Here is a 22,190-nt window from a genome sequence, read left to right as displayed (position 1 = left end):
CTGATTGAATAATGGTAGCTCTCCTCTTAATCCTAACTCATGGATTCTTTTAAGTATACCGTATCTCCATGTGGTATCATATGCCTTTTCAAGATAAAAAAAAAAAACTGTCACATGGTGCTGTTTGGAAACAACGCTTCACAAATGGAAGACTCAAGTCGTATCAGCACATCAGTCGTTGAGTGCATTTTTCTGAATCCACATTGAATGGGTGATAAAATACCCTTCTTTTCAAGGTACCACATCAGTCTTGCATTGACCATCTTCTCCATAATTTTACATAAACAAGATGTCAATGCAATAGGTCGGTAGTTTGCTGCTAAAAACTTGTCCTTACCAGGTTTTAAAAAGGCTACAATAATGGCTAGTTCCCAAACACTTGGATAACTATGATCATGCCATATTCTATTAATAATGCTTAAATAAACAACTTTGTATTCAAATGTACATGTTTAATCATTGCGTATGGAATTCCATCGGGTCCAGGGGCTGTATCGTTGCAAGTGGAAAGTGCCGAATCATATTCTCTTTCAGTGAAAGGAGAATTATATGACTCTTCCCTTCCTGTTGCAAAATTTAAAATTTTCTTTTCTTCAATGCTCCTGCACTGGTGACCAGGAGCTGCTATACTCTTGCATGATATATTTGAAAAATGGTCACCCAGGGCATTGCTAACTTCAATTCCTTCAGTCACATGCTGACCATTCATTTTCAACACTGGTGGTGGGTTTGGGGTGAATTTGCCTGCAATCTTTTTTACTTTCCTCCATACAGAAGATGGTGGTGTCCTACTATTAATGGAGGAAACAAAAGCCACCCAAGATTGGCGTCTAGCTTCTTTCATGGCACGGCGGAACTGTGCTCTACACTTTTTGTACGTTATCAAATTTTCCTCCGTACGGCGTTTACGCAATTTAGTCAAGAGATTTTCTGGTGGCTCTGTGCAAGGCTGTTAATTCTGAAGACCACCACGGGACTGGTCGTCTTTTGAATATTCCTGTGGTTTTGGGAATCGAATTGATTCCTGCTGTATGGAGAGTTCCATTCAGTAGGTCTATGGCATCATCAATACTTTCAAACTGATCTGCACTCCCTTCGATTTCACTTAGCTCACAAAATTTAACCCAGTCTGCCTTGTCAAGATTCCATCGTGGCGATCTTTGTAAAAGCGGACCCTTGTTGGTGTTTATAATGATTGGTGCATGATCACTAGTATGCCAATCATCTAATGTCCTCCAATCAAAATCAAGAAGGCAGTTAGAGCTTGCAATTGAAAGGTCAATGCATGACAAGGTACCTGTCTGAACAAAGAAGTGTGTGGGCTCTCCTGTATTAAGGAGTCCCACATCCTCATTCTCCTCAATTGATGAGATAATATTGCCCCTTGTGTTTGCTAAAATATCACCCCATAAAGGATGTCTACCATTCATATCTCCCAGTAAGAGAAATGGTTGAGGGAGTTGATGAATGACCTCTGCTAAATCATCGTATAAAATACTATCATTTGGAGGCAAGTAGAGAGAGCATATTGTATATTTTCTTCCTATATCAATTTGTACAACCACTGCCTGCAGTGTTGTACATATAGACATAGGTATTTGGGGAACATCTCGACAAACGTACATGAGACTTCCACCATGGCTCCCTGCTTGATGACTATATGGGGTTCTATAGCTAACATACTCTCGAGGACTAGGAGTGTTAGCATCAAGCATACTTTCCTGTAGACTTACAACTATGGGGAATGTTCATGAATTAGGAGCTTAAGTTCTTCAAATTTCGCCCTTAAACCCCGACAGTTCCATTGCAAAATTGAGGAGAAAACTATGGATTATTTCGGGAAGACATCTTGGATGAGGTCTTCCCATTAGCAGTTTTTAATCTAACATTATTACCTGTAGGTTTCTTCAGAGATGGTCTTGTTATGTTGGGTTTTACGTTGGTGTTTTTCTTTGTATCTTTTTTATATATTTGTTGAGGGGGATGGTGGACCTCAACTTGAATTTCTGATTTATTTAAATTGTCTTCTGGTTGATCGGCAACATCAACAGACAAAACATCATATTTATTTGATGTCATAATTCTAGTATTTCTTATGGAAGGGGGTGAGAGAGATGGAGGTCTCTCTCTTTTACGGTTAATAGGTTGCGAGTTACCAGGTTTTTGTATCTTCCCCACTACAGGTACACCTGATAACTTGGTGTCAGGTGGAATCTTCATTAAATCAGGCAAGGATATGGCCTGGGAGAGGTTAGTACTATCTTTTGTAATGGGGGACAATGGTTTGATAGTGGTGGGCAATGTCTTTTTGTTGATACTCAATGATAAATCTTTAGGAGGAGATGTTCTTGTCTTATGCAGCACTTTATCAATAGATGGTGAATTCCTTTTTCGAGATTGATTGATTGATTGATTCTAACTTATAAAACTGGCAGCTCCTATCATTAGATTTATGATTAGAGTTGCAGTTTAAGCACCTTGCCTCAAGTGTACATTCCCCATGGTAAATATTGGAGCAAGTATTACAAATTTTTTCATTCTTGCAAACTTTGGAAGGATGTCCAAATTTAAAGCAATTATAACATTGCAGTGGCTTCTGCTTAAAAGGTTGAACTCTGATCCTTTCATTTTCTATGTCTATGTGGAAAGGTACATCAGCATCCTGGAAAGTAAGAACAATCATTGATGTTCCAGGTACTTTATGTACTTTCCATACTGATAGAGGACACATAGGTCAATATCTCCTCTTCGGTAAATTCATATAGATCCCTATTGAAAACCACTCCCCTTCCATAGCTAAAGTTTAGATGGGGTTTGATGTCCAATTTTATATCATCATTTACTGTCTTCAAATTGGACAGTATAACAGACTGTGTGTATGACTTGGCCTTTATCAAGTAACTTTTCTTACCGAATCGAGATATATCTCCAGGTGCGATCGTACCTACCTTCCTCTGAAGAAATTTGCAGATCTTGAAATAATTTTCCATACCTCCTACAGATTGAGCAAGAAGCCACATTGGTGGTTTTGACTTTCTTTGGGATGGCATATCTGCCTCTATATCTTTATCAGCCCAGTCTGCTGGTCTGTAGACATCCAGATCTTTAGGTGCCCCATCACACAGAGCACCCTTAACACTCATATTACCTACTTTAATATCAACAATATTACGGCTTGCATTAAATGCTTCCTCATGACAATTAAATGATAACCAAGATTCCCAGTTATCATCTTGAAGTTTCATTCTAATTTCTTTTATTAATACGTAACACTCAAATATTTTATGTAGCACATCATAATTAGCTTCTAGTGGGATTGGGGTGACGTGCAGGACATTCAGTTTTCCTGTGTTGCCCAAAATGTTATTTTCATTGGTAACATAAATTTTTGAATATACTTACCCGATGATCATATAGCTGTCAGCTCTGCTGCCCGACAGAAAAACCTACGGGCGGAATACGCCAGCGATCGCTATGCAGGTAGGGGGTGTACATCAACAGCGCCATCTGTCAAGTAGGTACTCAAGTACTCGATGTCAACACAGAACCAATTTTCTCCTCGGTCCACTGGGTCTCTATTGGGGAGGACGGGTGGGTCCTTTAATTTATGATCATCGGGTAAGTATATTCAAAAATTTATTTTACTAATGAAAATAACATTTTTCAATATTAAACTTACCCGATGATCATATAGCTGATTCACACCCAGGGGGGTGGGTAGAGACCAGCATTACATGTTGACATTATTATGAGCTAAGTATTCCGTATTTCATTTTAGCAGTTATTCAAAATAACAAACATAAAATAAATAAGTACCTGGTAAGGAAGTCGACTTGAACAATTACTCTGCCTTTTTAAGTACGTCTTCCTTACTGAGCCTCGCGATCCTCATAGGATGCTGAGCGACTCCTAGGAGCTGAAGTATGAAGGGTTGCAACCCATACTAAAGGTCCTCATCAAAACCTCTAATCTAGGCGCTTCTCAAGAAATGACTTTGACCACCCGCCAAATCAAGTAGGATGCGAAAGGCTTCTTAGCCTTCCGGACAACCCAAAAACAATATTAAACATTTCAAGAGAAAGATTAAAAAAGGTTATGGAATTAGGGAATTGTAGTGGTCGAGCCCTCACCACTACTGCACTCGTTGCTACGAATGGTCCCAGAGTGTAGCAGTTCTCGTAAAGAGACTGGACATTCTTAAGATAAAAGACGCGAACACTGATTTGCTTTTCCAATAGGTTGCGTCGAATATACTTTGCAGAGATCTATTTTGTTTAAAGGCCACGGAAGTTGCGACAGCTCTAACTTCGTGTGTCCTTACCTTCAGCAAAGCTTGGTCTTCCTCATTCAGATGGGAATGAGCTTCTCGTATTAACAGTCTGATAAAATAGGATAAAGCATTCTCTGACATAGGCAAAGATGGATTCTTAACTGAACACCATAAAGCTTCAGACGGGCCTCGTAAAGGTTTTTAAATAGAACTTAAGAGCTCTTGCAGGACATAATACTCTTTCTAGTTCATTTCCAACCATACGATAAGTTTGGAATATCGAACGATATTGGTCAAGGCCGAGAAGGCAGCTCGTGTTTGGCTAAAAAACCAAGTTGTAGAACATGTAGCCGTTTCGGATGAGAATCCGATGTTCTTGCTGAAGGCATGAATCTCACTGACTCTTTTAGCTGTGGTTAAGCATATCAGGAAAAGAGTCTTAAAGGTGAGATCTTTCAGGGAGGCTGATTGAAGCAGTTCGAACCTGTCTGACATAAGGAATCTTAGTACCACGTCTAAATTCCAACCAGGTGTAACCAAACGACGCTCCTTCGTGGTCTCAAAAGACTTAAGGAGGTCCTGTAGATCTTTATTGTTGGAAAGATCTAAGCCTCTGTGACGGAAGACTGATGCCAACATGCTTCTGTAACCCTTGATAGTGGGAGCTGAAAGAGATCGTTCTTTCCTCAGATATAAGAGAAAGTCAGCTATTTGAGTTACAGAGGTACTGGTCGAGGATACGGATACTGACTTGCACCAGTTTCGGAAGATTTCCCACTTCGATTGGTAGATTCTAAGGGTGGATGTTCTCCTTGCTCTAGCAAACGCTCTGGTTGCCTCCTTCGAAAAGCCTCTAGCTCTCGAGAGTCTTTCGATAGTCTGAAGGCAGTCAGACGAAGAGCGTGGAGGCCTTGGTGTACCTTCTTTACGCGTGGCTGACGTAGAAGGTCCACCCTTAGGGGAAGTGTTCTGGGAACGTCTACTAGCCATCGAAGTACCTCGGTGAGTCATTCTCTCGCGGGCCAGAGGGAAGCAACTAGCGTCAACCTTGTCCCTTCGTGAGAGGCGAACTTCTGCAGTACCTTGTTGACAATCTTGAACGGAGGGAATGCATATAGATCTAGATGTGACCAATCTAGTAGAAAGGCATCTAAATGAACTACTGCTGGGTCCGGGATAGGTGAGCAAACTATTGGGAGCCTCTTGGTCATCGAGGTTGCGAAGAGATCTATGGTTGGCTGGCCCCAGGTGGCCCAAAGTCTCTTGCATACATCCTTGTGGAGGGTCCATTCTGTTGGAATTATTTGTCCCTTCCGACTGAGACAATCTGCTATGACATTCAAGTTGCCTTGGATGAACTTCGTTACTAGTGAAAAGTCTAGACCTTTTGACCAGGTGAGGAGGTCCCTTGCGATCTCGTACCATGTCAGAGAGTAGGTCCCTCCTTGCTTGGAGATGTACGTCAAAGCCGTGTGTTGTCCGAGTTCACCTCCACCACTTTGCCTTGAAGGAGAGACCTGAAGCTTTTCCAGGTCAGACGTACTGCCAGTAGCTTCTTGCAGTTGAAATGCATTGTCCTTTGACTCGAGTTCCATAATCCCGAGCATTCCCTACCGTCTAATGTCGCACCCCAGCCTACGTCCGATGCGTCCGAGAAGAGAACGTGGTTGGGAGTCTGAACAGTCAGGGGAAGACCCTTTCTAAGGTTGATATAGTCCTTTCACCAAGTCAGACCAGACTTTATCTTTCCGGAAACCGGGATCGAGACCGCTTCTAGCGTCTTGTCCTTTTTCCAGTGAAAAGCTAGATGGTATAGAAGAGGACGGAGGTGTAGTCTTCCTAGTGACACAAATTGAACCACGGATGACAGTGTCCTTACCAGACTCATCCACAGCCTGACAGGGCAGCGTTCCTTCTTCAGCATCTTCTGGATGGATAGCAGGGCTGGGGGTTGATCGTCTTGTTCAGCAACGTCCTCATCAGAGGGTTCCTCATCCGAAACTGATGAGGAAACGGCAACGGAGTGGGCAACGTCTGACTCGCTGAATCCGGTCGCACTGGTGGATGCGTGACGGAGCCGGACGCAATATCATGGTACTGCTGCACAGTCTGTGAACTGTCAACAACCATGGGGACGCGAGGAAGTACAGCGTCAACCCGAAACTGTCTAGACTGTCTGGGTTGTGCAGTCAACACCCTACCGGGTTGCTGAGGTTGACGCACTGCGTCACAACAAGTCACCTCTGCTGGTTGTTGAACGTCTTCCTAGTGACACACTGAACGTCAACAACCACCTCCGAGCGTCGCTTAACGTCAACGTGCGACTGGCAACCCACACTGGGTCGCATCGGTGGAGGAACCACCTCAACTGGCGGACGCGAGTAGGATACCTCAGCGTCAACAGGGCGCACAACCAACCGGTAGGAAGGTTGTTGGCCAGAAGGTTCTTCTCCGTATTAAGTCCTCTATCAAGGACACAAGCTTGGACTGCATGTCTTGCTGCAAAGCCCATTTAGGGTCTACGGGAGCAGGTGTGGCAACAGACGGGGTTAGCGACTGAAGCGGAACCATTTACCATCCCTGGAAGCCTTGTTATGTGTGACATAATAGTACAGCAAAACTTCAAAGGCTCGACAAAAGTTGAGAAGTTGACCTGTAAACAACTGGAGCGTCTCCTGGCTATGCGCCTGGCCGAGTCTACCAGAATTGAGAAGTCTACCTGGGCAGAGGCATGAACTCCCAAGCTGAGAACTTCTCTCGTGTCCTATCAGACTCTCGCTCTATAAGCCAGATAAAAAGAAGGGAAATCAAAAGGCTGTATCCCTAAAACTCCTCCTGGTGCAAAAACCAGTCGCCTAGCCGACGTAACGCTCTCTAGGAGAGCGAGAGAGCACTAGCTTAACAACAACGGCTTCGAAGTAGCTAGGCCTAGTGTAAGTTCTGACGTGAGGCGAACGAGGAGCAGCAGTTACAAGATCCGGACGAAGATCCTTAAAAAATCATCATGATTTAATTAAAGTCCATAGGAGGCTAAGCAGCTTAAGGCTCCTCTCCAAATGACAGAGTCCTCAAAGGAATATCAGTAGGAGGGAGAACAACACTTTCTCATCTACAGGAACCTTGTCCGAGAAAAGCTAGGTTATCTCAGTGAGGGTCTCACTGGTGCATTAGCAGCAGACCAGAAGGCAACGTTATGTAACTGCTTGACAGTCTGTGAACTGTCAAAAACTGAACTGTCAACCACAACAGGTGTGTGAGGACATACAGCACTGGTGCATTAGCAGCAGACCAGAAGGCAACATTATGTAACTGCTTGACAGTCTGTGAACTGTCAAAAAACTGAACTGTCAACCACAACAGGTGCGTGAGGACATACAGCACTGGTGCATTAGTAGCAGACCAGAAGGCAACGTCATGTAACTGCTTGACAGTCTGTGAGCTGGCAACAACCAAAGCTGTGTGGGGAAGCCTCAACTCCTGACTGACTAGACTGCTGCGGGCGAGTGGCGGTAACCACAGTGGGTTGCGGAGGCTGACGCACCGTGTCAAAACACGGCAGCTTAACTCCACCCTCCTGTTGTTGTGGTAGCACACGCACGTCAACGGAGGGTTCCGTGCGTCTGTGAACGTCAGCATGCGTCTGGCAGGGTCGACTGCGCATGGGTGGAGGAGCTCTCACAGCTGGAGTGTGGGAGCAGGCAGCCACAGCGTCTGCTGGGCGCACAACCGTGGTAGGTTGTAGGCTAACGGGTGCAGCGTCAACCTTCTCCGCAAGATACTCCTGCAAAAAAGATGCTAACTGTGTCTGCATAGACTGTAGCAAAGACCACTTAGGGTCTACAGCAGCAGGTGCGGCAACAGACGGTGTTACTGCCTGTTGCGGTACCGCTTTACCTCTCTTAGGAGGTGTGCAGTCATCGGAAGACTGCAGCGAGTCCGAGAGTCCGAACTGACCCAGTGGCTACACCTGGGCCGTTGGACTTGCGCGGAAGGGACCGACTTGCACTTAATAAGCTGCGAGACCTTGGTCCAAGGTTTCTCACGAGAAACCTCTTCCGCAGACGAGAAGTAAATGGGCTCTCTCGTCTTTGTGTGGGTGGGGCGATCTTGGGTAGATACGCCCGAAACCACGGAGGGAAACGTCTGTTCGTTGATCAAGGCCTGACGAACCCATAAGTCGTTCGACATTACTTCTCCCCTGGGCTTGGGAGCTTGCAAGAGGTCCCGGACTAGGTGAACGACAGGCACGAACAGACGAACCCTCGGACGCAACACTGTAACACTTTGCGCATATCACTTTATCACTTAGATTTTCTGTTTTGCACTTATTTCACTGAAATCGAAACTTTTACTGATTTCTACCTGAAACACGCAATTCTACCCTTCATTAAAAGGTAGTAATTGCGAAAACAGTCGTATAATGCAGCTCATTAATACTAGCAAAAACAGAAAACATATATAAAGATAAAGAATTCAGTGGCTGGGAAAGAGACTAAACACTAGTTCAAATAAACTACGTTTACAATCTCTCACCGCACATAGCCTGGGGACAAGAATAAAACCCTAGAAACGTTTTACCTTCTTCCCCGTACAGCGACTAGGGAGGAGAGTAAAACGAGAACAACGTTACCCGCTTGAACGAAACGTTTTTTCTCCTCTCTCTCCCTCCGTCTCTATCTCTCTCTCTCTTGATTTCGCACCTGAGAGAAGAGCCCAATTATATATCGTCAAAACATGTTATTTGGCTAAAGGAAAAAAACTAAAAAGGTTTTCCAAATAAAAAGTTCCTTTAATTTAGAATTTAAACCATTTAAGCTAAGAAAGAATGAATGAAACGTCAGAATCGATTTACTCTTACTGCAAAGTGAAACCGTGATACACTCTCTCTCTATCGTAATGATAGAGCGCATGTTGAACGTCCTGAACGTCAACAACTGCGTAGTCTAAAAAACTAAACGTTAGTTCATCTTTGAAAACAGTACGAGACTGTCAAAGAAATTCTTTCATAAAACATTAAATTTAAAAAGTTTTAAATTCTTTAAAGGCTAAATACGATATAACGGGCTCAACGTTGATTAACTTCGGTTCCAAGTTAGGACCGCCTACTATCAGAAAAGGTCGCATATAAACAGAACATAAAAATTTATTTTTATATGTTTATAATAAAAGGAAAGTTAATCGAAGAGGCCTAATAAAGGCGGAGAGATATAAAATATATAGATCTATAACGTGTTAAGCAAAATTACTAAAAACCTAAACACACTTCCGTCTAAGGGAAGGGTCGGCCATTTAAAAGTGAAAGAGAGTCCATACTCTCTTTGTCACCATAATTAAATCTATCCAAAACGAGTTCAAGTTTTGAAATGAAGATAAAACCCCTGCATAGCGAAAGCTCAAAACTGGAATAGTGTACTTCACCAAATAGTTGTGAAAACAAATCCAGTTAGTAACAGCGTATTTAGTAGGTCTTGCCAGTGGCACGACAGAGAGAAAATTGGTTCTGTGTTGACATGGAGTACTTGAGTACCTACTTGACAGATGGCGCTGTTGATGTACACCCCCACCTGTATAGCGATCGCTGGCGTATTCCGCCCGTAGGTTTTTCTGTCGGGCAGCAGAGCTGACAGCTATATGATCATCGGGTAAGTTTAATATTGAAAATTACCCTTTTTCCGAATGTTTAAAGAATAGTCCTTTTTAGTTCCTACGTCGTCAACGGAGTTTTCTTTAAATGAATTGCCAGAGGTCGTCAACAGTGCCGGGGGTGAGTCAGCATATCCAGGGGAGGTGGGGTCTTTGTCACAAGAATCCATCAGAATAAAGAAAAGAGAAGAGTGATTTTTTGAATAGTTTGATTTACCTGCTTGAGAACATTAAGGCATCACATGTTGGGAAGGAAATTTGCACTCTCCACTACCGGCACAGTGAGAGTATACTTCCCAGGTGGTCCACTCCATACCCTACCCGAAGGATAGCATCAAAACAGATATAGAGGCACAGGTGTAAGCTGAACCCGCCTGTTAGGACCGAGACCAAGAAACTATGGAATCATCCTCCCCATATCTGTAATGACGGGCTTCTGGCCAAAAGCCGAGAGTCCTACCCCAAGCATTGGATCCCCCTGGATTCCGAAGACCCAACACTTGAGAATAGTTCCACCAAAAAGGTCCAAACCATCTTTGGGATGGCTGAGATCATCCAATACCCTCACATATAGCTTTGAGCACAAAACCTCTCAACCGTGACACCTTTCCCATTCATCAAAGCAGGCAGCAATACCAGATGTAGAAACATCCGCCCAAGTGGCAATAACAGATGTAGAAACATCCATGCCGTAGAGAAAAAAAAATAATAAACATAATATATGTAAATATATACACATATATATATGGGAAATTTTACTCATAGGGTTGGGACAGCAACATGAAGGAAAGTTTATAATATTAGGAGAAGGTTGAAGCAATATAAAGAGGAAGAAAAAGATAAGAAAGAGAGAAATTTAGATTCGAACTGGGGGAGCAATTTCCCCAAGTTCGAGAGCCCTCTTGCCCGTCACCAAGTTTCAGCACGGGAATAGAATGCCGTGCTGAAGCTCAATGACTTCATCAAAGCATTCTCTCACTAAGAGGGCATTGCTGGCGACATCATTGGAATATTCACTCTTTGTAACCTGGATTTTTTAAACATAAGACTTAACTGGTAATTACATAGGCCTATATAGCTTACGTCTCTGACGTCACAGCAGAACATTCAAAACTCGCGCCAATCGCCGATTGGATAGCCAGGTGTATTACCTGTGCACCCTAGCGAGGTACCTCGGAACCATTCCCTGTTCCCTCATATTTTCTCTGCCGCCGTAGCAGCAACATCGTTGGATTTTTCACTCGCTGTAACCTGTATATTACAGTTATCTTGGTGATGTACAATTTACTTTTAGCCTTCGCTGGTTGGGTTTTATTTTTACTGAGTGTTAGTGTTTTATTTTTGTTTGTATCTTAAAAGAGGTCGGATTGGGAGTTTTTTCTCCTTACTGTAAAACTAACGAACCTACTTTTTTAAAACATGATGGCAGAGATACGTTCCACCAACTCTATGACATCACGATCGTGTGACGCAATCTACATAGTACATACATAGTATGACTTGCAAAATTCTTTTACTTGCTTTTTCTTGTAAAGAATGAAAAGGAATTCTATCTTACAATAAGTTTTCAACTTTTAATGTAAAAATATTTTTTAAGAAAATGTGTCCTTTTAGTATTCGTTCTTTAAATTATCGATATATTTTCATAGATTAAATAGAACTAGCGTATTGTTAATTTTACGCTGCGTAGTTCTCATGACAATCCATGCAGTCCCAACATGTCTTGGTATCATTGTTTATTTTCTTTTCGATATTGGGAATTCTAGTATTAGTCGTATATTCATATATATGTTTCAATTGTAAAGTGTAGCAAATCACTATTTTTGGGAACCCTTAAGTTTTAAGGGTTGTTTACACTTATATATACACATTATTGCTATATCTGTTCTTTTTAATCATAACGAATCACTATTTTTGGGAACCCTTAGGAATTAAGAGTTGATTACATATATTTATATGTTATTTCTATATCTATTAATTTTAATCATATAATTTATAGCTTTCCCGGTGGTTGTATGTAACTACCAGTTAGGTATTTATAACATTTAATTTTACCGGTGGTTATATATAACTACCGGGTGAGTGTGTTCAATATTTATTTTTAAACACAAGACTTACCCGGTGGTTATATTTATATAACCACCGGGTAAGTATGTCTGAAGGTTTATTTTGTTATGAAAATATCATTGTACAGGAAAATATTAGTTTAATATTTTATAAAAAATATTTTGTTACAATTTATATAGCAAGAACTAGAGACAATATTGCATTCTCATTCAAGCCCTTGGCAGAAGAGTAAGATCTCTCACACCGGGCAGGACTAATTATGGTCTTTTATGTAAGAGTTTAAAAGTGCAAGTTTCAGTTCTATATTAGTACAGTGAATTAATTCAACACAGTGGACGTCGTTATCCTAGCCTTAGACCTCTTCCAAGCTCCCTAACCCCTGGGAGAAGGAATGTCGATCGGCGAAAGGAAACGAGAGGCATTAGCTCCCGAGCAGCGTCCTCTCGAGCATTCCTGTTAACATTCCCAGAACGCTCGCCCTTGCCATGGGAAAGTCTAAGAGCGTTGGACGTCAAGCTACTAACACTGCTGTTAGTCTTGCATTGCATCACATTTACTGATAATAGCAATGCTATAAGTCATAGATATTCGCTGATAATAGCAATGCTTACGAACCAAAATAGACATGGTTATTGTCCCACAGCGCCAGTCGGCCATGAGAGCCCTCTGATCGGAAGTCATTAAACCGAACGCGCCGAGCGGCGTAATGATCATTTTGCTTTAACGCTTGGCGCTGTCTTTCAGGACGCTCGGCGCCACGTCTTACAGGACGCTCGGCGCCACGTCTTACAGGACGCTCGGCGCCACGTCTTTCAGGACGCTCGGCGCCTCGTCTTTCAGGACGCCCGGCGCCTCGTCTTTCAGGACGCTCGGCGCCACGTCTTTCAGGACGCTCGGCGCCTCGTCTTTCAGGACGCTCGGCGCCTCGTCTTTCAGGACGCTCGGCGCCTCGTCTTTCAGGACGCTCGGCGCCTCGTCTTTCAGGACGCTCGGCGCCTCGTCTTTCAGGACGCTCGGCGCCTCGTCTTTCAGGACGCTCGGCGCCTCGTCTTTCAGGACGCTCGGCGCCTCGTCTTTCAGGACGCTCGGCGCCTCGTCTTTCAGGACGCTCGGCGCCTCGTCTTTCAGGACGCTCGGCGCCTCGTCTTTCAGGACGCTCGGCGCCTCGTCTTTCAGGACGCTCGGCGCGCTCAGGGCATCGTCTTTCAGGACGCTCGGCGCGCTCAGGGCCTCGTCTTTCAGGACGCTCGGCGCGCTCAGGGCCTCGTCTTTCAGGACGCTCGGCGCGCTCAGGGCCTCGTCTTTCAGGACGCTCGGCGCACTCAGGGCCTCGTCTTTCAGGACGCTCGGCGCGCTCAGGGCCTCGTCTTTCAGGACGCTCGGCGCACTCAGGGCCTCGTCTTTCAGGACACTTGGCACCACGTCTTACAAGATCTTTGTCAGATGAAGACATTGATGATCACTTTTCTCCTGTTGAATTATTTGAGATTATCAGAAGATCCTCAGTCCTTTCGTCCTTCAGTTGATTAAGAAACTCATGAAAGTTTTTAATGATGAGTTTCCAAATTATTTTGTGTCTGTTGCTCCATGTTCGCCACCCTCTGAATTTACACTGGTCTTCAATGGAGCTTTAAGGATGATGGGAGACTGGAGGAGTCTCAGAAGGACCAAGGAAAGGCCGCTTTCTTTTTTCCTCTGAATAAACTGGCCTCTAAATCTTGTATCTGGTACGAGATTATTATTATTTTTTAAACATAAGACTTACCTGGTAATTATATACAACTACCAGGTAAGTATGTTCAAAAATTTATTTTATAATGAAAATAACATATTTCTAGCCAAGCTACAACCCTAGTTGGAAAAGCAACATGCTATAAGCCCAAGGGCTCCAATAGGAAAAATAGCCCAGTGAGGAAAGGAAATAAGGAAATAAATAAATGATGACAATAAATTAACAATAAATCATTCTAAAACAGTGACAACATCAAAAACAGAAATGTCATATATGAACTATAAAAGACTCATGTCAGCCTGGTCACAGGGCGAAGCAGAGTCTGACTGCTTTCGCCTTCAGGCAGTAGAGCCAGACTACACAACTTCTGGTAATCTTGGGAGAAGAGGGGAGCAGACCTTTGGTCAGTACATCTTCTGAAGGAGGATTACAATTTCCTTTTATAGGGAAACCTCCTTTAATTGTAGCTCCAATAGATCTCTCTCCCAGATCTAGAGAGGAGTCTAAGAGGCAGGCTATGCAATCAAACTTTATCTGAAGTTTGTTTACAAGGAGAAAGGGGGGAAGAATGTGTCAGTTTCAGGCCGTGTGTTTTGGTCTCAGCTCCGCCCCTCTAATGTTCACGAAACTTATGCTAATTGTAGCAGAATACTGCACTCAGGAGACATCATAGCCTCCCTGTATCTGGACGTTTGGCTTCTCAGAGCTCATTCTTTCGATCTCTCATGAAGGATCTTCAGATAACGTTGAGCCTATCAGAAGAATTGGGTCTTCCTGTCAACAAGCCGAGTCTCTTCTGACACCAGGACGCTCAGCGCCACGTCTTATAGGACGTTCAGCGTCTTGCTCTGTTGGCCGCTCGGCGCCACTTCTTACAGGACACTCGGCGCCAAACCTTCTAGGACGCTCGGCGCCACGTCTTACAGGATGCTCGGCGCCACGTCTTACAGGACGCTCGGCACCTTGTCTTTCAGGACGCTCGGCGCCACGTCTTTCAGGACGCTCGACGTCGAATATATAGCATGAGGCATGACATTGAACATGAGGACCTCGGACTTCGTGATGACACTGGTCGAATCGAATGTCGAGATCTGGGACGCCTTAGTTCCGATCTCTTTGATCACAGACGTTTTTATCGAGCATCTAGCCTTAAAACAATGCGGTGACAGAGGCGGTGATCTGGGTTCCCTTGATGCCAGAAGTCAGAACCTTAAAGAGATGTATCCTGATAAACACGTCACTACTTCCGTTAGATCTTCTGACTCCATCACAAAAGATACTTTATTTAAGGATGGTGATTCAGAGTAAAGTTTTTTCGGGCTTTTACGTCTCCCCTTAGAACGGAGCAAGCCGTCTTGAAACTGCAATCTTTTCTAAAAGATACAGAAGTGTTCTGCGAGGAAGTGGATGAGTATGTTGGGAACCCTCTCCTCGTTGGGACGGGGTTTTTTTTCCCTGGGAAGGCTGAATCTTTCTTTGTGACCATTGATATGTCACTGTTCATCCTAGTTTTCCTGGACCAGGGTTCCTTTCCCGGCCAGTCAGAAGCTAGAAGCTATTGTCCTTGTGTGATTTTTCTTCGTCCTCTCCAATTCTACCTCAATCATTTTGGGACAAGGAGAAGATCTAGAGTCAGAGGAAGTTGCCTTCAGTGATGGAACGATCCGGTCAAACTTCCAGAAGGTCACTCCTTTGAACAGAGAAACTCAGACCTTGTGTTGTGTCCCGATGCCTCGGATTCAGAGTGGGAGCAACACTGGACAGTTGAAAGCTTCGGAACTGTGGACAGAGGATCAGAAGGGCTTCCTCATCTTACAAGGAACTGTTGACAGTCCAGTTGACCCTCAAAAGACTTTGAAGGGTCAGTTTGGACAAAGTGGTGCAGGTCAATGCCGATACACCGCAGAATTGGGTTTCATTGCCAAGCAAGGCGGAACCCACTCAAGGTCCCTTTACGGGACTGCGAGGAGTCTTCTCATCTGGGCAAAGGAGAAGAATGTAATCCTTCTAACAAGGTTCATTCAAGGGGGGATGAACATTTGGCAGCCAGCCTCAGCTGGAGAATGGACACTCCATTGAGAAGTCTGCAAGAATCTGTGGCGACTTTGGTGTCGTCCTTGTTTAGACCTATTCGCGTCTTCGCAGACAAAGAGACTAAAATCTTACTGCTCTCCAGTGCCAGAACTCGAAGCAGTTCACATAGACGCTTTCCTGTTATTCTGGTCCAATCTGGACGGGTACCTTTTTCCACCGTTCAATGTCCTTTGTAAGGTGATACAAAGTTTGTGTCACACGAGGGGACCAGGTGACTCTAGTGGCCTTCTTTTGGTCCTCAAGAGGATGGTTCACAGAGATACAGGAATGGATGATGGACTCTCCTAGAGGCCTTCCTTTAGAGTAGATTTACTCAGACAACCTCTCTTGGAAAGGTACCTTTCAAGTCTCCTAGCTCTTCATCTAACTACCTTCAGTCTATTGAAAACTCACAGGAGCTAGAGATTTTTCGAAGGAGGTAGCTAGGGCTTTTACAAGGCAATAAGGACTTCTACCATCAGGATTTATCAATCCAAGTGGGAGGTTTTAGAGAATGGTGCAGAGTCAACTCTGTTTTCTGTTCCAGTATCTTTACAGCTCAGATTACTGACTTCCTGTTGTACCTTCGAAGGAAGCTCATTTGTTCATCCTCGTCCATCAAGGGATACAGGAGTGTGTTAGCGACTGTAGTCAGGCACAGTATCTTGGACTTTTCGAATGATAAAGTCCTACAGGTACTTCTCAAATCGCTTGAAACATCGAAATAACCAGGATTCACTAGCTTCAATTCTGGATTTTGTCCTGAAGTTCCTTATGAGTGACAGGTTTGAGCTCTTGCACTCTTCTTCATTTAAGGACCTCACGATGAAAACTCTATTTTTTGTGTTAGTCTTGCGACAGCTAAAAGAGTTAGTGAATTCATGCGTGTAGTAAAAACGTTAGCTTTCAAGATAACAAAGCTATCTGCTCATTGCAGTTAGGCTTCCTCGCCAAGAATGACCGCTCTTCCCAACCTTGACCCAAGGCTTTTGAGTTTCCGAATCTTTCGGAGGTGGTTGGCGAGGAGTTGGAGAGAGTCCTGTGTCCAGTAAGAGCCCTGAAGTTCTATCTGGGTAGAATGTAAGAGTTGCGAGGCAAGTCGAAAGCTCTTTGGTGCTCGAGCAAGAAGCCCTCGTTACAGATGTCAAAAATGTCCTTTCAGTCTTCATCAGACTCTTATAAGAGAGGCTCATACGCATTACAGTGAGACTGACCTCAAGTGTTTAATGGTCAAGACGCAGGAAGTTAATGCTGTAACAACTTTGGTGACTTTCAAGCAGTATAGATTGTGGCAGAGCATTTTGGACACAACCTTTTGGAGGAGTAAATCTGTGTTCACTCCACACTATTTGAAACGTGTCCAGACTTTATGAGGACTGCTATACTCTGGGACCATTCGTAACAGCGAGTGCAGTAGTGGGGGAAGGATCCACCACTACCTTCGCATAATCCTAATCCCTTTTTCTTCTCTTGGAACTTTCATTTATTTATGGTTGTTTGTGGAGATTGCAACAGTCTCCCACAATCATTGATTTTTGTGAGGTGGTCAATTTGTTCCTTGAGAGCGCCCGGAACAAGGGTATTGGAAGAGGTCCTGTCACATAGAGGTTTTTAGACCGGTTTGACAGCTCCTAGAGGTCTTCAGCCCCCTGGGTGGATTGCTGGATCTCATAAGGAAAGTGGACATAATGAAAGAATTCATTGAAGTCAGCTACCTTATCAGGTACGAACCCTTAAGTTTGTTTATTAACTCATGAGTAAAAAATTCCTATTATATTGGCTGTGTCTAACCCTCCACCAAAGGTGTTAATAAGCTATATATATAACTACCAGGTAAGTCTTATGTTTAAAAATGTTATTTTCATTATAAAATAAATTTTTGAACATACTTACCTGGTAGTTATATATAATTAAATTCCCACCCTCCTCCCTTCTAGAGACTAGAGGCATGGAAAATATGAGGGAAAAGGGAATGGTTCCGAGGTACCTAGCTAGGGTGCGCAGGTAGTACACCTGGCTATCCAATCGGCGATTGGCGCAAGTTTTGAATTTTTTTCCATGACGTCAGACGTAAGCTATATACTGTATATATAACTACCAGGTAAGTATGTTCAAATATTTATTTAATAATGAAAATAACATTTTGCTGTATCTTTGGTGATATACACAGTTTGGATTAACTTTGACCTTTGCTTGTTTTTGATCTCTCTTAAATTTTTCCAAAATGGCTGACCCTTCCCCAGTTTATAGAAAGTGTATGAAAGGCTGTAAAACCCGCCTTCCTAAAGCCTCTATCGATCCCCACTCCATTTGTACTAAATATAGAGGTAAAGTTTGTCAATTAATGGATCGATGTGATGAATGCCTTGTATTGTCTGAGAGTGAGTGGCTGGATTTCGACCGCTACACTCGTAAGTTAGAGAGAGATAGAGTTAGACGTAGTTCTTCTCGATCTAGAGAATTATCCTCTTCCCATGTCACTGAACCTATTCCTTCCCCTGTAGTGGTAGTTCATGATCCCCCTACTGTTACCGCTGAGCCTACACTTAAGGACATGATGATCGCGATTCAAGCCCTTGGTTGAGTCGCTTGCTACGGACAGGAATCAACTTATGTCCGATGTTAATCAGCTTAAAAGTGCCAGTGTTAGTGCCAAGAGTGCAGTCAATGTGTTCAGTGCTGTGGAGGGTGCGTCTGCTCGAACCTGTCGTTCACCTCGCCTTAGACCTCTTCCAAGCTCCCCCAACCCCTGAGAGAAGGAATGTCGATCGGCGAAAGGGAACGAGAGGCGTAGTCACTTGAGCAGACGTCCCCTCGAGCGTACCTGATGACGTTTCACGGGACGCTCGCCCTCACCATGGGAAAGGTGAGGTTAAGTTTACCTCATCGTCGGATGATGCAGTGGTCAGCAAGCAGTCGAATCGTGACTGGCGTCAAGTTTCTAGACCTCTCAAGAGGAAAATGGTTGCAGTGGATCAGTGTCAAGTTTTATCGCCTCAAGCACCTGGCTGTAGTCATTGGGACAGTCCAGAGCCTTTTCCTTCTTCTGAAGAAGGTTCTCCTGCCAAACGTGCTGTTAGAACGTCTGGTTCTGTTAAGCGTCCAGCCCAGCCTGTTGCTAAACAAGTTCCTGAATCTGTTATTCCGTCTGTTCATGCTCCATCGCTACCGTCTGACTGGGTGGCATCCTCTGGGCGATCGTCGCATGACGCGAGCAATGAAGAAGGCGATTTTGTTGCTGACATTCCCGCTCCAACTTTACCGCAAGTTGATCCTAAGTTGTCTTTCTTACAGGATATGCAGCTTAAGCTTTCCTCGTTTATGCAGTCGTTTCACTCTACTGATAAAGGAGTAACTCAACAAGTTCCCAAACGTCAGGAAGCTTCGCAGCTTGGATGTCGTAAATCTGATAAGCTTAACCTCAAACGTCAAGCTTCCAGGCGTGAAGCTGAGCTTCCAGGCGTGAAGCTGAGCTTCAAGCGAACGTAAAAGCGTGTGAAGGCATTCGCCATGCTGCTAAACGTGACGCCGAACGACAGGTTAAGCGTGACGCCGAACGTCAAGTTAAGCGTGACGCCGAACGTCAAGTTAAGCGTGACGCCGAACGCCAAGTTAAGCGTGACGCCGAACGTCAAGTTAAACGTGACGTCGAGCGCCATCACGTGACACCGCACGTCAAGTTAGACGTGATGCCAAGCGTCAAGTTGATCGTGACGCCAAGCGTCAAGTTGATGCTGAATGTCAAGGTGTCGAACGTGACGCCAAGTGTCAAGAGCGCGCAGTCAAAAGTCAGGCCCGCAAAGACATCGCTACTTCAGTTGGAGTCTTGTCGGAGGAAGAGGTTGATAACCACCTTTCCTCGGCTGACCTTTTGGAAGACTTCTCGGAGGGAGAAGAGCCTAAGACCACACAGCATTCTTTGGATCTTAGGAAAATCATGAAAGTGTTTACGGAAGTGTTTCCTAATCACTTCGTTCCTGTTGCTCCACGCTCCCCCCCTTCGGAGTTATCCTGGGGTCAGCAGCTCAGGCGCCTATTTTCACCAAGATGGTTCTTTCCAGATCTTCGAAAAGAGCCTCAAGACTGTTGGGAGACTGGCTGCAGTCCAAGAAAGATCTTGGCAAGTCTGCTTTCTCTTTCCCTCTGGCTAGACTAGCTTCCAGGTCAAGCATGTGGTACGAGACAGAAGTTCTCGGCTTGGGAGTTCCTGCCTCTGCCCAGGGAGACTTCTCAAGCCTTGAAGACTCTTCTCGTCGATTGGCAATGCGACGGACTAAGATTTACTGGATGACTTCTGAACTCGACCATCTTCTCAAAGGCGTCTTCAGAGCCTTCGAGATTTTCAATTTCCTCGATTGGACTCTGGGAGCCTTGGGGAAGAAAGTTTCGACTTTCAAGAATTCTGACACGGACAGTATTATTCAGATAATGTCGTGTATGGACAAAGCTGTTAGAGATGGCTCTAATGAATTAGCAGCTCTTTTTACAGCTGGAGTTATTAAGAAAAGAGCACAGATGTGTTCTTTCCTTTCCTTGGGTGTCACCCCTTGTCAGAAGTCTGAATTGCTGTTTGTACCTCTGTCTCCATCTCTGTTTCCGCAGGAACTTGTGAAAGAGGTTGCTTCTTCTTTAGCTTAGAAGATTTGGTCTCCAAGACAGCATGGAAAGTTCTTCCGACTTCTTTTACTAGCCATAAACCTAAAGTAGAAACGCCTTTGCCTCAGTTTACACAGCCCTTTCGAGGTAGATCCGTCAGTAGGGGTAACTCCAGACCCGACGGAAGAGCAAAAAGGAGGGGATCTAGAGCTGGGCGAAGCAGAGTCTGACTTCTTTCGCCTTCAGACAGCAGTAGAGGCCAGACTGAACAACTTCTGGCAGGCCTGGGAGAGAAGGGGAGCAGACCCTTGGTCCGTTCTTTTGCTGAAGGAGGGTTACAAGATCCCTTTCGTAAAGAAACCCCCTCTAGTTCAAGATCCAATAGATCTCTCCCAGATACCGGGAGGACTCAAAGATGCAGGCATTGCTGCTACAAGTGTCCCTCTTGTTGGAAAAAGGGGCATAAGAGAGGGTGCAGGACTTACAGTCACCAGGATTTTGCAACCCCAAAAACTCGGGGGGATGGAGACCAGTCCTGGATGTAAGTGCCCTCAATGCTTTCATTCAGAAAACAAAGTTTTAAACACAAGACTTACCTGGTGGTTATATACATAGCTTACGTCCCAGACGTCACGGCAGAAAAATTCAAAACTCGCGCCAATCACCGATTGGATAGCCAGGTGTGCTACCCATGCGCCCCTGGCAAGGTACCCGGAAACCATTCCCTCGGTATTCATATCTTCCCTGCTGGCGCTAGCGCTAACATTGGTTGGATATTCTCCTCGCGTTTTGACTGTTTATAGCTATCCCTTTGGTGAAGTACAATAATTCTGGTTTTTTGACTCTCGCTTGATTGATTTTTCGCTTGGATACTCTAGTTATATGTTTGCACATTGATTTTTTTACCCTTGCTTGTATTTGATCTCTCTGTCAAAGTTCAAAATGGCTACCCCTGAAGAGCTTCGAATACATCGACCGCCCTCTTGTATGCGATGCAGAACAACAAACATCTAGACAGGACTTTGAACTTAATGCAACAGTTCTTAACTCTGAACGCTCAGATTGAGAGCATTCTGAGGAGCAGCGAGACTTGTTATCAGAGGAAGAAGTTGATGTTCCTCTTCACCTTCCGAACCCTTTGAGGAGTTATCTGAGGATGAGGACTAAATCTTTTCATCAATCGCTAGATTTAAAAAAGCTGATGAAGATTTTTCATGTTGAGTTCCCAGAGTCTTTTATTCCCGTGGCTCCACTATCGCCTTCATCAAAGTTTACTCTAGGAGAACCTAAGAAAAACTCTCTGTTCACTAAAATGGTGCTCTCTCGTTCATCTAAAAGAGCACTTAAATTAATGGGAGACTGGATGGGTGCCAAGAAAGAGCAAGGGAAAGCAGCCTTCACATTTCCCCCTACTAGGTTGGCTTCTAGATCTAGTGTTTGGTACGATACGGGAGAGGTTCTCGGCTTGGGAGTTCCTGCCTCTGCCCAAGGAGATTTCTCAAGCCTGGTAGACACTCCTTGTAGATCGGCCATGAGGGAGACTAAGGTGTTTTGGTCTACTGAATTAGACCATTTACTCAAAGGTGTTTTCAGAGCCTTCGAGGTATTTAATTTCCTTGATTGGACTATTGGGGGCCTTGGGCAAAAAGATGACTACACTCAAGGAAGGAGACTCTTCGAACCTAATCCACGTCATGTCATGCATGGATAAGGCATTGCGGGACGGGGCTAATGAGTTAGCTGCTATTTTTACAGCGGGAATTCTCAAAAAGAGAACCCAATTGTGTTCGTTCCTGTCTGTGGGAGTTT

The 22,190-nt window shown here is 44.3% G+C and overlaps 1 protein-coding gene across 5 annotated transcripts in view; it reads right to left on the bottom strand.

Annotated features, from left to right (window-relative positions):
- Window positions 1-22,190, bottom strand: part of LOC137625259 (zinc finger protein 271-like) — a 200,054-nt gene that overhangs the window by 160,946 nt on the left and 16,918 nt on the right. The window lies entirely within an intron of this gene.

The sequence above is a fragment of the Palaemon carinicauda genome, chromosome 32 (genome assembly GCF_036898095.1).
Source record: "Palaemon carinicauda isolate YSFRI2023 chromosome 32, ASM3689809v2, whole genome shotgun sequence".
Taxonomy (NCBI): domain Eukaryota; kingdom Metazoa; phylum Arthropoda; class Malacostraca; order Decapoda; family Palaemonidae; genus Palaemon; species Palaemon carinicauda.
This window is presented reverse-complemented; position numbering and strand designations above follow the sequence as displayed.